Source organism: Pelobates fuscus, chromosome 5 (genome assembly GCF_036172605.1).
Source record: "Pelobates fuscus isolate aPelFus1 chromosome 5, aPelFus1.pri, whole genome shotgun sequence".
In the NCBI taxonomy this organism is placed as follows: domain Eukaryota; kingdom Metazoa; phylum Chordata; class Amphibia; order Anura; family Pelobatidae; genus Pelobates; species Pelobates fuscus.
In genome coordinates, this window is record NC_086321.1 from 108451759 (window position 1) to 108468484 (window position 16726).

Consider the following 16726-nt stretch of genomic DNA (forward strand, 5'->3'; position numbering starts at 1 on the left):
CATATAGTATAACACTCCAAACCTTATCTCATTTCACAAGGACAGAGTTTTTTTTTTTTTGTGAGTCAATCTTAAAAACCCATGCTAGGAGCATTTGAATTTACATAACAAATAACAAAGTGTCATCTCCTTTTATCAGACACTATTCTATATATTAGAACTGTAATCCCATCTCATTATGTTTCAAGATATAGGGAAAATCTGTATTCCTTTTAGAGGTGTTGTGGATATGTCCACCATACACACTTATTACATTTGACTTGAACTTTAAACCAGCTATTATATGTTATATTCCATTTCATATCCGATGTGATATATTGATATATGTTAGGATTATCCACTTCGGCTACATAACCCTCTTAGTGGAAAGGGCTGTGTAATATTCATGCATATCTCACTTATCTGGTATTCAGAAGATATATAGTAACACTCAATCTACAATAATCACATTGTGGAGTATCTGTAAAATAGTAACTCATCACCATAATGAACTCACCATACAGAAAATTTGTCTTCCAGACTCAGTCTCCATAACATTTGCCGTCTTTATTAAACAGTTCTTCGTGGAGTTTAATTACTAAAGTATTTCTCATGGCACAATTTATTGTTTCTAGAAGTATTACGGTATAGAGCAGGGTAGACAACCTTCTCCACTCCACATGTTGTGGACTACATCTCCCACAATGCTCTTACCGCCATATTGCTGGCAAAGCATCAGTAGTGCCAAAGCTTGCCTAGCGCTGCCATAAAGTATATGTAGTCAAGATATATTTTTTTTATGAAATACACATGATGACTGTGTTGGGGTTTCAATTATGCAAAAAATATCATAAGTAACATTGAAACTCAAGGTCCCAGAGAGTGACAAACACTAAATTCATGAAAAGAAGGGATTTTATATTTTTCTGCCACATAAATATTATCAGAGTATTTAATTTGTATCTACCTGCGTCAGCACAGAGACCATGTATGAGAATACCAGAATTTAGAGATAATTTCTCATCTTTATCCATCTTCAGCAAACTAGACCATTGTGAGGGCTACTATTAAGTCAGAGAAGACCATGAATGGAAACTGGCCTTCAAATCTTGTTATTGCCACCTTGTTAATTGCGAATTACCTTGGGCAATCTTTAATATTCATGTGGAGAGGTTCCTCTGTATTCATCTCATATGTATATTTTCAAGAGCAATACAACTGGATTGTGGACAATAATATTAATTTACCTAAATTGATGCAGCTAGCTGACGTTAGTCTTCCTGGGAATCAAATGTTTGAATGTGAAACTTTAAAGGAATGCAATCTTTTCATCCTATCCACCTAAAGTTTGAATTAAGGATTCAAAAATATTATAATTCTTACATTGGAGGCTGCATCTTTCAGCTCACAATTTCCTAACCATTTAGTTTGCAGTAATTAAGTGGCTGACTTTTGCTTCGTGGCCCCCTTTACGAATCCAACATCATAAGGAGATATTATATTACATCTCATCCACCAATAACGCTGCATGCTATGGTGCATCATACTATGATGCTGATAAATCATATGCATTTTCTGACAATGTCCCAAAGGCAGCAGGAGTGTCCTTTTCATTAAATATCATCACCTTAGAGCAAGGGTTTCCAATTGATTTTTCCCATGGAACCCTTTGACATGATGATATATACACCAATTTCTGCAAATAGTAAACATATTGTAGTACTTAGAAGCAGGTGTGCTTCTGTGTAAAGAGTTGGTGTTTGTATATAATTGTAGTATTTTAATACAGGGGTGCGTTTGTTTGTAATGTTTGTGTGCACTGGTATGTTTGGATGTAGCATTGGATTTTAAATGCGGATGTACATTAGTGTGTAGTATTGGTGTTTGAGTGTTTGTATATAATTTTGAAGTTGGAGTTCAGGGGTGTCTTTGTACTTCATGTTTGTGTTTGCATGGGTGTGTTTGCATATTGTGTTGGTGTTTGATTGCTGGGATGTCCACACGTACACTGCAACATACATACTTACACAGATATGCATACACATTAACAAAGAAAACACATTTACAAAGAAGGATTAACACAGCCACACTGCCACATACAGACACACACACAGATACACACACTGGCACGTACACATAGACACACAGTGAAAAATACACACACCTTGACACACACTGACACACAGGTACACATACTCAGATACAAAGAGACACATACAGGTCAAAATGTTTATATATGCAGTCATTCTTCTATTAGCTTACCTTTTTTTCTGCAGGAGGGTGACTTGCTTGTAGTGCTGCTGGCGGAGGCTTGAGCAGCAGCTAACTTCCCAGTACTGCCTCCCTCCAGTGCGGCACTCTCTATGTCTGAGAGGAAGTGACAAGCTGTCACTTCCTCCCAGCATCTGATACCATTTTAAAGGGCCACGGCGCCTGACTGGGCCACTGTTCAGCAATAACACCCATCTGGTGGCCCTAAGTGCTTGGGCCACCAGATGGGTTCCCCAGATCACCAATTGGAAAACTTTGCCTTAGAGGATACCAGTATAAACCCAATACTTCCTACTCTCAGTTCAATATGACTCAAATACTCAGGTGTGAATCAACTTGCAATATTGACTATTCTGTTCTCTGGTTCCCTGATTTGGCTTTTACTGTTTGGCATAACGTCACAATACGTTCCCACATTAAAGCATTAATTAATCATAATTAGTCTGCCGAGCATGTAGGTACATTCTGCTAAAAAATATATATTTACATTATAAAAGTTATCATAAAAATATATGACACTGCTTGCAATATTCTGGTAATTCATAATGTCATATTTTATTGGATGAAAATTGATGCATTTTATTCGCTTTCTGAAAACATATGAAAGTATTTCGGAACAAATAGCCCCTCTGCAAGTGTAGGATCGCTTTTTGTGCATTTTCTTTTAAGTCAAGAAAATTCAACAGAACCATACATTTTTTTTATACAGTCAGAGCAAAATATATGTATAATAGTTGATATTATCCAGGTCTTTATGAATTATAATCATACTTAAAACAGGAGGAAACATGTGGTGTTCATGAAAAAAAGTGAAAATGTACATTTGTTTCACAAATTTATTTTCTCCTTCTTTAATCTAAAAATGACAGCAGTATTTCAACAAGTTTAATAAAACTAGACACAGTTATACTCCCTTTGATACCAGCTCATTTTCATTCGTCGATGTGTTTGGCATTAAACATTGGCTTAAGATCTTGAACATGTGAGCAAACAGAAAGAGGAAGCCTCGGAGACTCCTTATCAAAGCTTTGGGTGAAAGCTCATGAGGTCATGAGGATAAAAAGAAGGGGTTATTTAAAGTTTAATATAGCAAAATAAAAATGCTAAACCAAAAAATGGTTATTAAAACAAATCTTAATGTACCATATAAAATTGTGCAAAATGTATAAAAACTAAAATAATGCACAATAAAATAATCAGCACTTTTGAAGTACAAATATTTCCTACAACCATTATTCCTAAAGCATCCACTAAATTTTTCTTAAAAATATATTACCTAACATTTCAGTACCACTTCTTATTTCAAACTAGATTTTTTGTAATGAGTCATCGACGCAGTGGAATGCCTTAGCTTTGTCCATCAGACTCTCTCAGAGCCTTTATAGGCGTTCCCTGAATATGCACGCATACAACATCTTATCATTGCACGTAGTATGTCTCCTTGACCTCAATCAAGAGAGTTAATCCAAGCACTCCAACCTGTGTAATGGTTGCCAATCTGTGTTCTCCATCACAATACCACTTCATTTTTTTTTCCCGTACTACTCTAAACCTGGCATCTTCACCTTAACTGCTCCCACATGTCTAAACACAAATATATCTTAATGCTGAACTTTGAAAAGATTGCACTCTATGAACTTAAGCATCTTTTTCAACCTATATTACTATATAACTTTTCATAGATTTCAAAGGATATTAACAGATTTTTCTGTTAATATCAAACTATTGGGAAGTTTCTAGAGCAGTGGCTCTTAACTCTTGGGTCAAGACCCAAAAATGGGTCTTGTCACTTTTTTAGTAGGTCCCTACTGTACTGTAGAATGTGTTAGGCATCAGGCAAATGACCACAATAAATGATTTATTATCATGGCACTGCCTTTTGTAATGCAGTGCACGCCATTTGACCTCTTGACTCCTATGATTCAAGTGTGTTTTTCAGAATTGTATTCATCATATTTGATTTTCATTATGAAAGAATAGCTCACTAGGGTAATACCATGTACATCACTTGCGTCACTATCAAAAAAAAAATGGTTAAGAGTCACAATACTGTGGCAGTATTAAGATATTTATTAAACAATTAATTGTACTGAATTAAAAACTGTATTGAACATTAACACCAAAACAGTTAAATTAGAAAAAAGTTTCAACTCAGATTTAGCAGTATCCAATATTTTACCCCAAATTTAAAAATTAGCTCTTTAATTTATCACAATCCATTGTTCCGTCACTTTTACCGTGGATCATTCAATGCTGTAGAAACCATTGGTTCTTTAGTATTTAAAGGATATAGTAATGTTATCAAAGTTACAATTAGTAGACGGGGTGGTTATCCTGTAACACTGTAGCACTGCGGGTAGAAATGTGAGAATGTAGGACCTGTTGGAGAGTAAAATTTGGACCTTTCTTGTAATCAGTAGCATTTATATGGTACCAGACAGTCCTCTCCATTATTTTAATGGGTTGGCCTGTGTAAATTAAAGGTCTGCTTTATAGGAACATTCATTCTTCTTCTATTTAATCATATTTTCAAGAATTCCAATATGTCTTGCAAATTTCTACTTTTTTCTTTCATTCTTTGTAGATGTATAATCAAAATCATGTGTTATTTTTAACCAACGTCTTTGATATTTATTCATACATATGAAAGTGTATAACTTTAAAGAACTATAAAAGTTTAGTTATATTAGTGTTTGAGTGTGTGCTGATAGATTGACTTTAAATGCCTCAGATTACATTGCATTCATCAGGAAACCTGATAATGCGGGGTAATTTTAAATTATGTTAAAAAGATTGGGAAAAGAAGTAGGGGGTTTTGTTATTGTTAGTAGGATACCATCTGCTTATGCTATTATTTTTTGTAATAGTAATATTAATAGTACATTTGAACTTGTATCCCGCCACCAGCTGAATTTTTATTAATCAGGTGTCGAAGAAATTTATAGAGACAGGGCAAATATTAATGAAGTTGAACATGCCTTTGTTATACCATTTTTTTAACCACAATTTTATAAATTTTTCGAATCTGATCAGTTGTATTAAGTTATAATTTTTCTAATTATTATTATAATTTATAAATCTAAAAAATAAGACAGCAAATAATTGACAAACAGAAACAGGCAACGAAGATTTTGCTTAAACGAGCTTAAACATGTAGGAAGGGATTATGTTAAAGCAAAAGTAATACATTTTGATGGTATAAAGTCTATTGGTTCTCCAAACAAGCAAGGGGGTCTTTTAACCTGGTGAAATAAGCTAAACTCAAATGTCTTGTATGCTCTTGCTAACTAGCAAATACCAGGTATCCTTCTGCACATAGGTTCTAGAAGATAAAGGTATTAGTAGCAGTAGTGGATAAGGAATAGACAAAAATGGATGAAGTGGAAACAATATTTTATTAACTTCTTCACGGAGAGTGTTTTGCCTAAGTTAGAATACACATAATTTTAGTCTTTTACTAACCCCTTTTTGAAGAGCTGCCATACAGGGTATGGCACTGCCATTTATCTTGTGCACTTTGTATGGGTACCACAGTTAGAAGTGCTCTTAAGAATCTGGTCTTGCTGAAACGGGCTATTTCTTGATGCCTCCGTAGTAAGACACCATGCAAATGTCTATTTTAAGGTCCCACAAGGCTGATTTTATTTTATTTTGGAGACAGTCATTCTCACAATTGCATTGTATATCAAACTCAGCCACCTGGAGGGACCACATATAAGAAGAGCACACACTGCAGTCCCAGTGATTATGGTGTGTACATGCTGCACAGCCAGGTATTCAATGTTATCTCACCAAGCTACTTAACAAATAGAAGGGTGTGCAGCAAAAGTCCTGTTCATCAGCACCCGCTCCGGACAATCACCACCACCTTCTTTTAAGTAGGTAGGCGGAGCACTATAAAACTTAGCATTATTTTTTTTACAATAGTAGACGATTTTATGAGGCAGCAACCTGATTAAAATAAATAAATAAATATATAAAAAAAAAAACAATACTATGCACCTGCCCACTGTATCAACAGTACATACCCAGGTAATAAATAAAAGGAATGTAGCATTTTAGTTACGAAGAAAGGTTAAAAAATGTATATCTCTTTAGTTTAGAAAAATGGCGGTTCAGAGGGGATATGATAACATTATACAAATATATTCAGGGCCAGTACAAACCATTATCTGGAAATCTATTCATAAACAGGGCTATACATAGGAAACGAGGTCACGCATTTAGGCTGGAAGAAAGGAGATTTCATCTAAGGCAAAAAAAAGGTTTTTTTACAGTAAGAGCAATAAGGATATGGAATTCTCTGCCTGAAGAGGTGGTTTTATCAGAGTCCATACAAATGTTTAACCCCTTCCCGACCAAAGACAGAAATTTTCCATCAAGCTTGTCCTTGCGTTAAGGACCCTTGATGGAAAATTTCCATCATTTACTAAAGTTAACCCCAGATCACGGCGATCACGGGGTTAACGCTTCTCCGGTCTGCCTCAGTATTCGAGGCAGACCGGGAGCACCCGATCGTGCTGTTCCTGTAGCTGTGATCACTCTGACAGGCTGTCAGAGCAAGCACATGTGCTGCAGGGACTTCTGATAAGCCTCCCTGTGCTTACGCGTTCTGTGTAAAGTGCAGGGAGACGGATCAGCAGTGATCTTCTCCCTGCAAAAATAAAAAATTAAGGATACCCCCCTCTTTCTCCTGCTTTAATAAAATTAACCCCTTCCATGCCAAATGATCACTGACTACAGTGATCAAATGGCAAGGACTACATTTTACTGTCATCTGCTTTTTTTTTTTTAACCCCTGAGGGATAATTGTTATTTTTTTAACCCTCAGGGGTTAAATTTATTTTATTAATTAATTCAAATATTTTAAAATTATATATTTAGCTAGTTGGGGTGGGTGGAAATTAGTGGGGAATTGGGGTATTTACTGTAAGTGCTTCTTACTGCTAGTTATGGGTTAACGGTAAAAGAAAAAGTTAAAAAAATGTTTAAAAGTGTAAAAAAGTTTAAAAAAGTAAAAAAAAAATACATTAAAAAATGCTTATTACTACTACACCTGGAACAAACTAGAAAAAAAATTATTATCCCACGCTAAGTTTCAAAATTACCCCGGGGTGTATTCTTTAATAAATAGTATGTGTTTGTAGGGAAGTTAAAATAACCAATTGGCTAAACTACTCCAAAATGGAACATGGACACTTCAAAGTTAGAAAAAAACTGAATGGCTGCATCTCAAATGTGCCCCTTCAATGTCCACATATACCTGGCAAAGGTACATACAGGGGTATTGCTGTACTCAGCTGACATAGCTGAGCAACATATGAAGTTTTAAACAGTCGTAGCACACATAAGGTTTGCAAAATATACTCAAAAAAGGCAGAAAAAATGCTTATTACCACTACACTTGGTACAAGCTAACAGAAAAATTATCCCACACTAAGGTTCAAAATATGCCTTTTGAAATACCCTTGGATGTCTTCTTTAAGAAATGGCATGCCTTTATGGTGTAGTTGTAATATGTAGCCTGCTCAAGTGCTGCAAAGTGGGACATGGACGCATCAAAACCCTCCATGAAAATTCACACTTAAAAACCTGAACTTGTCACGTCTCTTTTACAGCAATGTAACTTCACAAAATAGTGTCTAGGTCATACATTGGGCATATTGTTTTACTCAGAAGATGTAAGTGAGCATAATTTGAGGGTTTTTATGACAGTGGTACATATCAAGTGTAAAAAATACTCAGCAAAAACGCAACATGTATGTAAAAATATTTTTTGCCCCCGCACCACAAACATTAACATAAATTGGTGAAAAATGGTTAAGTTAAGGCACAATATACAACATATAAGATACCCTGGGGTGTCTGCTTTATCAACTGAAAGCCCTTTGTGGGGTTAATAGACAAGTCACACTGCTATAATACCCCAAACTAATATGATGATCAGGTATGCCTTTCTTATGGGGGGGATAAGCACCCTTTGATATGGTAATTAGGTAATTCAATACCTTTACAAGTCAGGAAAGAGATAACCACTTCCCCCTATCTCCATTCCTCCCTGCTCCTTCTTGGCTGTGCTACTGAGCAGACATGTGAGCAGACATGGGCTAATTTTTATAATGGTGAACTGTGAGTGGGATCTGGTGACTTTATAAGATTTAGTTGTTATTGTTAGTTAGATTGTTGTTGTTGTTGGTATAGTTAGTTAGATTGTGTGTCATTATTTGTATGTTGTTGTTGTTTTGTCTCTGAATAAATATTTGTTAAAGTAGACGGACCAGAGTTTATATGTGTATGCGTACATAATTTATAGAGTTTGGTAATACACCACAATAGCACACACCAGCTTTACAAAATACACATTACAAAAAAAATATACTTTTGTGTGACAATTTTGTTTTCTGTGATGGCTACTAAACCTACAAGAATAACATACCAACATACCAACTTCTAAAATTGACATTCAAATTTTATTTTAGTCCTTGTATTTTGTGACCTGTAACTTTAAAAATAAGCTGAAATCCTATACATATTATGTACTCTATAAATCAAGACACATAAATTAATCTATTTTGAATTACTTTTTCTAAGCTGGACATATTATGCACAAGCTATTATTGCCAAAGCTGGTTTTTTCCTGATTTTTTTACTTTTTATTTTTTTTTATAATTAATGAGAAATAATCTATGTATATGTGACAGAGATGCAAATTGCGTTTGAACACAAACAGCAAACAAATGCAAAAATGGCTTGTGTACTTAAAGGACCACTCTAGTGCCAGGAAAGCATACTCGTTTTCCTGGCACTAGAGTGCCCTGAGGGTGCCCCCACCCTCAGGGACCCCCTCCCGCCCGGCTCTGGAAAGGGGAAAGGGGATAAATCTTACCTTTTTCCAGCGCTGGGCGGAGAGATCTCCTCCTGCTCTCCTCCTCCGATCCTCCTCTTCTCCTCCCCGTCGGCTGAATGCGCACGCGCGGCAAGAGCTGCGCGCGCATTCAGCCGGTCACATAGGAAAGCATTCATAATGCTTTCCTATGGACGCTGGCGTGCTCTCACTGTGAAAATCACAGTGAGAATCACGCAAGCGCCTCTAGCGGCTGTCAATGAGACAGCCACTAGAGGACATAGGGGGAAGGCTTAACCCATTCATAAACATAGCAGTTTCTCTGAAACTGCTATGTTTATGAAAAAATGGGTTAACCCTAGAAGGACCTGGCACCCAGACCACCTCATTAAGCTGAAGTGATCTGGGTGCCTAGAGTGGTCCTTTAAGGATAAGACTAGCTTTTGAAGCTGTGTCTTTAAGAGGTTAAACAGCAATTGGATAAATACTTGCAAAAACATAACATACGGGGATATAATTTCTAATTAGTGGGGTAATAGCTGCTTGATCCAAGGAGATATTGGACTGCTATTTTGGAGTCCAAAAGGATTTTTTTCCTGGTTTGTTGCAAAATTGGACGCTGTTCAGAGTGGGTTTTTTGCCTTCTTTTGGATCAACATCAAACACATATGAGAGGAAGGGTGAACTTGATGGACGCAAGTCTCTTTTCAGCTATGTAACTATGTAACCCTAGACACACCTCTCTGCATGTAACATGTGCAGCTTTCCTAAGCACTTTTTGTAAATTAAGATCTAATGTTTAAAGGGAAACTCCAGTGCCAGAAAAACGATCCGTTTTTCTGGCACTGGAGGGTCCCTCTCCCTCCCACCCACCAATCCCCGGTTACTGAAGGGGTGAAAACCCCTTCAGTGACTTACCTGAGGCAGCGGCAATGTCCCTCGCCGCTGTCTCCTCCTCCGCGACGCTCCTCCTTGTGATTGCGTCGGCCGGTGGGCGAGACTGATCTGGAAATGCCGCGCATGCGCATTACGTCTCCCCATAGGAAAGCATTGAAAAATAATTTCAATGCTTTCCTATGGGGTTTTGAGCAACGCTGGAGGTCCTCACACAGCGTGAGGACGTCCAGCGACGCTTTAGCACAGGTTTCCTGTGCTAGAAACCAGGAAGTGACCTCTAGTGGCTGTCTGATAGACAGCCACTAGAGGTGGAGTTAACCCTGCAATGTAATTATTGCAGTTTATAAAAAACTGCAATAATTACACTTGCAGGGTTAAGGGTAGCACTCCAATGAGCAGAAGTGGTCTGGGTGCCTGGAGTGTCCCTTTAAACTCCCTTTATTACATATTCTGTTTAATTTCGAATTTCTTATTATCTGCTCTGAGCCTTATAGACCCTACAGGAAACTCCTCTATCATTAAAGCACAATTTACAAAGCAGGAGATACAAACTTCTACAGCAAGTTAACATTTGATTGAAAAGGAAAACATTTTTTTCATGCAGGCTGTGTCAGGGCAGTATGAACAGAAACAAAAGTGATTTTAATCATAAATGGCAGAGAATTGAGCAGTGGGACTGCAGGGGCATGATCTATACACCAAAACTACTTTAATAAGCTTCAATTATTTTTTTCTTGTGCCTATATTGTCCCTTTAAGCCCCCAAAGCCTCTCCCCCAGCAACACCTATTCTTTGACCTATTGTCTACTAGGGGCTACAAAAACACGTTGCATGCTTCGTTATACATACACATAGCATTCAACAAGCTTCACACTAAACTAGCTAATGAATTCACAAGTCAACATAAAAGCCATATTTATTGCCACAATAATGCACAATATTGACAAAATGTGAGATAGTGGATAACAACTTTTCTTTTTCATCTGAATTTCATTTTTTTGGTTAAAGATTACATAGTGACAATAAATATTAAATGTGTTTGCAAATACAAGTTGGTAATACTACCTGACACTGCCAGTTAACTGCCAATCCTGAACGAAACCCCAGGGACGCCACCTTCCTAAATCCTAAAGGTAGGAAACAGGAGGGTGGCTAATAATGTACATTTTGAATGTGTGTATCAGTGAGTCTGTATCTATGTGTGTGTCATTCTGTGTATCTGCATGTGTGTCCGTGTGTGTATCTGTGCATCTGTATGGACAGCAATGTGTGTATCTTCATCTGTAAGTATGTCTGTGTATTTCCATGGGCATCCGTGTGTGAATCTGTGCATCTGTATCTTTTACTAATTGTTTACAATACATAAAAACACATAACACACGATGCTCCTACACCACACATCAGTCCCCACGAGGAAATATAAACACTCACTGACCATCCATATGCTGAATGCCGCAAAAGCGCTGATCCCATTGCACTGGAATAGGGCTTCGGTACCCACCTTCAGCCAATGGGTCGATAAAGTAGAATCAATTTATGATATGGAAATACTGACTGCTTCCCTGCAGGGGCGCTCGGACAAGTGCGCCCTACAATGGTACCCGTGGAGGCTTTACATTTCTACGGGAAGAGCATAAGGGCACAGGGGCATGCCGGGCTCGGGGGACTGGACCCAGTACGAATAGACGTGTGGCCACGACCGTACGCTGTCCGAACATGAGACTAGTGCACGCCCATGGGGACCTCACCCGGGCTGTTGGCCCAAGGCCACATCGACACCTGCCCTTCCCCCCCAACCCCCTACCCCGCTACAACCACCTCCTACTGGACACCCCCCCACCCCCCCACCAGGAATCCAACCAGGGAGATGGACACGACCGCAGCAGGGAACGCCAAAGCTACCACCTCCCACCGACAGGACTGACACTGACACTTAATGTACTGATAGGTTCGAAAGGCCCCATGGGGGAGGGAGGTCGAGACTCGGTCCTGATAGATGTCAGGCTATCCCTCATAGACTCCGGATAAACCAAGAGACAAAATACCCAGACCGAGGTGGAAATTAAACTAATTACCAAAGGGACGGAGACTGGGCAGAAAACGGGATAACAATCTCAGGCGCTTGTCCACATGTATGAACAAACCATAACCAGAGCTAAACCGAAAGCCACTTTAGGAGAATCCTACCTTAAAATTGTGCCACACACACTCACTAGAACATCAGCATAGGAACACTTATACCTTTACGGTTTCTAATCTTTGAGCCCACACACAAAACCTAATGCATAGGAATATGGGTTGAAACCAGGTCTGGGGGGTTACTCTTCAATGTACCGTGTACTTGCCTGTCAGAGCTCGACCTACCCTCAGAAACGAATTACTAAGTGAACCTTCACGTCATTAAACTTACCCCACTAATGTGTACAGATTGCCAACCTCATGTTTAACTGTTTGCCAATATAACCATTGTACAGAACATGCATTGTAACTACTGTACCTCTTTTTGTTACCTTGGAAAACTAAATAAAAACTGATTGACAAAAAAAAAAAAAAAAACACATAACACTACACACAAATTCACTCCTACATGCACACACACACATAATCCATACAAACACATGCTTCCATTCAAACACACAAACACTGCTCAGTGCTAAATACAATCCTGCAAAGATAGGCAAATGGCCCCCAGCTGGCAAAGCATTGTGGGAACTGTACTACAGATGGGAATCTACCTTTTGTCCACCCTCGCAGTAGGGGAGGGCCCTGTCTTCTTTAGTTCTGCCACTGCCCACAGAGTACAATGTCTCAGCTTTAGAGTGACTGAGCACTTAAAAGAAGATGGTAGGTATGTGCAGTAGCAGTGACAGGCAGCAGAGTGCTCTGTGTCAGACATGTCCTTCCCACCCCTAGGCGTGACTGGCTTTATATATATTAATTATAAATTTGAGCAAATTCCCTTGTTTAATCAGATCTCGGGCTATAGGGGGAGAGGGAAAAGATAATATTATACACTGTAAAGGAATAGCCCCATCACTTGTTTCGGCTTAGTTAGTGGGATTTATATTAGCTTATTTTGTTCGTTTCCACCTGGTTCGGTTCCCAGGAACCCAGAACCTCATTAGAACTTGGAACCTTAAGTATCCTGTACAAAAACAGCAAAGGAAACAATTAATAGAATGCTCTGCTGGGTGTAAACCAAGGTGTGGAAGCTATCTATGTCTGTCTATCTTCACCGGCGTTCACGGGAATGCCTGGCCAAAATCAGTTCCAGGCACTCGACGACCAAGTCACGCTGCCTGCATTCGGGAGACAAGATGGCCACCATCCATTGTCTTGAGCACTTGCGTTCGGTTGCACAAAATGGTGGCCATCTTGTCTCCCGAATGCAGGCAGCGCGGCTTGTCGAGTGCCTGGAACGGATTTCGGCCAGACATTCCCACGAACACCAGTGAAGATAGACCTGCTGCCCTTTCAAGTTCCCGACTACATACATGAACAGCGTTCGGCAGTTATGAACTACTGAACAAGGGGATCATTCTGCAATAAAAATCCCACGAATGGAAACTGGCCATTGCCACAATTTCCCTGGAACTATTTTGGGCTTCAACCTCGAGGCAGGCCGGTTAAACTTCCCTGCGAAGGCGATTAAAAACTACTGAACCTATCTGAGGCATTTTTGGATATTATGGTAACTCAGATGAGGGATATCCTGGGATGTGACTTTTGCAAGTGTTTCCATGTATTTTGGGTGTACACTTGGGGTGTGTACATTTTTTTATACTTTTCTGCACCTGGAGATAATTGAGTTTGTTCAGTTCCTGACTCAATTATCTCTCAGGCACAGAGGAGGAGTTTACTGACTGTAAAAATTTGATGTTGCCCTTCCATTAAACAGTTCTAATCCCAGCATTAAGCCTTGGCTCATGTGTGGGGGCATATGCGATATTGGCGATATTTTACTTCAGGATTATTGGAGCTGTTTTATTTGGGGAAAAAGGAATCCGTGGCGGAGTTACTTTGACAGTCCACCACATACACTTACATTTGGCAGGGGCCAAGAACTGCTGCTGTTGTGCAGTCTCTGTGTTACTTCCAATATTGCTAATTGCTTCTCTCTCCTGCGGGTATTGGTGCTATTAGCCAACGATGGCCATTGAATAGAGAGACCAATAACATGCCTCCATTTATAAGCAGCTGGCTCTGCTTTCCAAATGGCAACTCAATGGAAATTCCAGAAATTTCCTCTTAAAGCATGTGCAAAACCTGCTGAAACAGGGCATATTTCAAACCAGCCTTATTTTCCCTCTTCCCTTCAGAAAAATAATTCTACTGTTCCTAAACTACTGCAAATACATTTTCCCCACATTAAAAACTAGTCGGGTGCTGCCTTAAGTGCCCTAATATACAGAGCCGGACTGGGAATACAAAGCATGTTAGTTTTTATTGAACTAACAGAATTTTTTAATGACAAGCTTTCGGGAGAACCTCCCCTTCTCAAGTCTGAAGCATTTCTGAGCAAGATGACACATAGAATTCAAAGTTGAGTTGTGATACAGGGGGTTAAAGTGTCATGAGTGCAGATAAGACACAGGTTTGTTAGAAAAAAGACAACATTCTCACAGAGGGTCATACATATCTTTCTGAAGATCAGTGTGTGGGGGAGATGGAGAAAAAACAAAAAACAAGCAGACAGTGCAGAAGATGGTGCACTTTATACATACACACACACAAATATATATATATATATATATATATATATATACACACAAACACATGAACACATATACATAAACACACACATATATATATATATATATATATATGTGTGTGTGACTGTGCATTTATATTTGTGTATATGAGTTCATGAGCATGTATGTATAAGCATACATGCATAAAAGTATGGGAAAGCCTAGGTCTATACATAGTACTTTGTATATTGATAGAATAAACCTATTGGAATGCGTTTTAAAGTGTTGATACATATGACAAAAATACAGCCCCCGAATTATCACAGAACTGGCACTATTCATCCTCACACATAAATATTTCAGTTTTAACGATGAGGTTTATACTGCTATGGGCACTAAGATAGCAACCCAATATTCTTATCTGTTTATGGCAGATCTTGAACAGCGATTCCTAGAAATACAGCACACCAAACTATAAAAATATTATCGCTATATTGATGATATCTTCATAATTTGGATTGAAAGCAAAGAAAAACTGATACAGTTCCATGACTCTTTTAACATATTCCATCCATCAAACTAAAAATGGAATATTCCACTAGATCTGTGAATTTTCTGGACACCACTGTGACATATAACAATGGCACAATCCACACCTCGGTTTACAGAAAACCCATAGACAGGTGCAGTTACCTTCACAGCTCCAGCTTCCACCCCTCCCATACTAAACAGGGCATCATCTAGAGCCAAGCCACTAGGTACTATCGCATATGCTCTGATTCTAATGACTGTAATTGCCATCTAAATGTACTCTCCTAATCTGTGAGACAGAAAGGCTACAAACCAAAGACTATTACCAAACAAATCAACTGTAAAAACTCCACTCACGCTCCTGCTACAGTACAGAGAGGAAAAAATATCTACACGAGTGCCACTTGTGGTCACCTACAACCCAGCATGCTCACTGATGCACACAAATAGGCTCACTGACAGACAATCTCAATGACACACAAACAAATTTAGTACAGACAAACTCTGATACACACACAAGCTTACTACAGACAAGCTCACTGACGTGCACACACTCTCCCTACAGACAAGCCCATTGACACATACATGCTCCCTACAGAAGAGCTCACAAACTAACAGATTCACTAGAGACAAGCTCACTGACACATACATGCTAACTAGAGACAAGCTCACTGACACACATATGCTCACTACAGACAAGCTCAAAGTCACACACACATGATCCCTACAGACAAACTCACTGACACACATACAAGCTCACTCACTAGCAGACAAATAAAGTTCACTCACTAACAGGCACACACAAGCTCCCTCGCTAGCAGGCGCACACACACAGAAGCTCCCTCACTAGCAGGCGCACACACACACACACACACACAGAAGCTCCCTCATTAGCAAACACACAAACACAGAAGCTCCCTCACTAGAACACACACACACAGAAGCTCCCTCACTAGCACACACACACACACACACACAGAAGCTCACTCACTAGCAGATGCACAGGCACACACACACAGAAGCTCACTCACTAGCAGGTACACACAAAGCTTACTGTGACGAGACCAATCTCGCCACATTGCATTGGAGGAGCCTGGTTGCCCGCCTGTTGCCTCTGGACTATGGTCCCATGTTAAAAAGCCTTATTTTCCCCTGCAGAAAAGGCTTATTCATGCCTTTCTGGCCGGTGGTGGGTAGATTCAATCTACCGAACAAACAAACGAATGACTGGACCACCTGGGAGCTGGAGTGTGCCATCAATTGACCTCCCAGAAGCTGCGGTTAACCGCAGCTTAATTGACGAATACTGGGTGGCCTTTGTTCGTTTGCCGAACACGGGACGGCGGCCATTTTAAAGTCCCGAACGGCCAGCGGTGTTCAGCGCCCAAACTATGGAACTGGAAACGGACACTTATTTGCGCGAACACCGCTGAGCCGTCAGCCTCCTTGCTTCTACAGTCGGTCATTTAACCGGATGCCTGTTCATTCGGTAGATTAAACCTTATGAACAGCA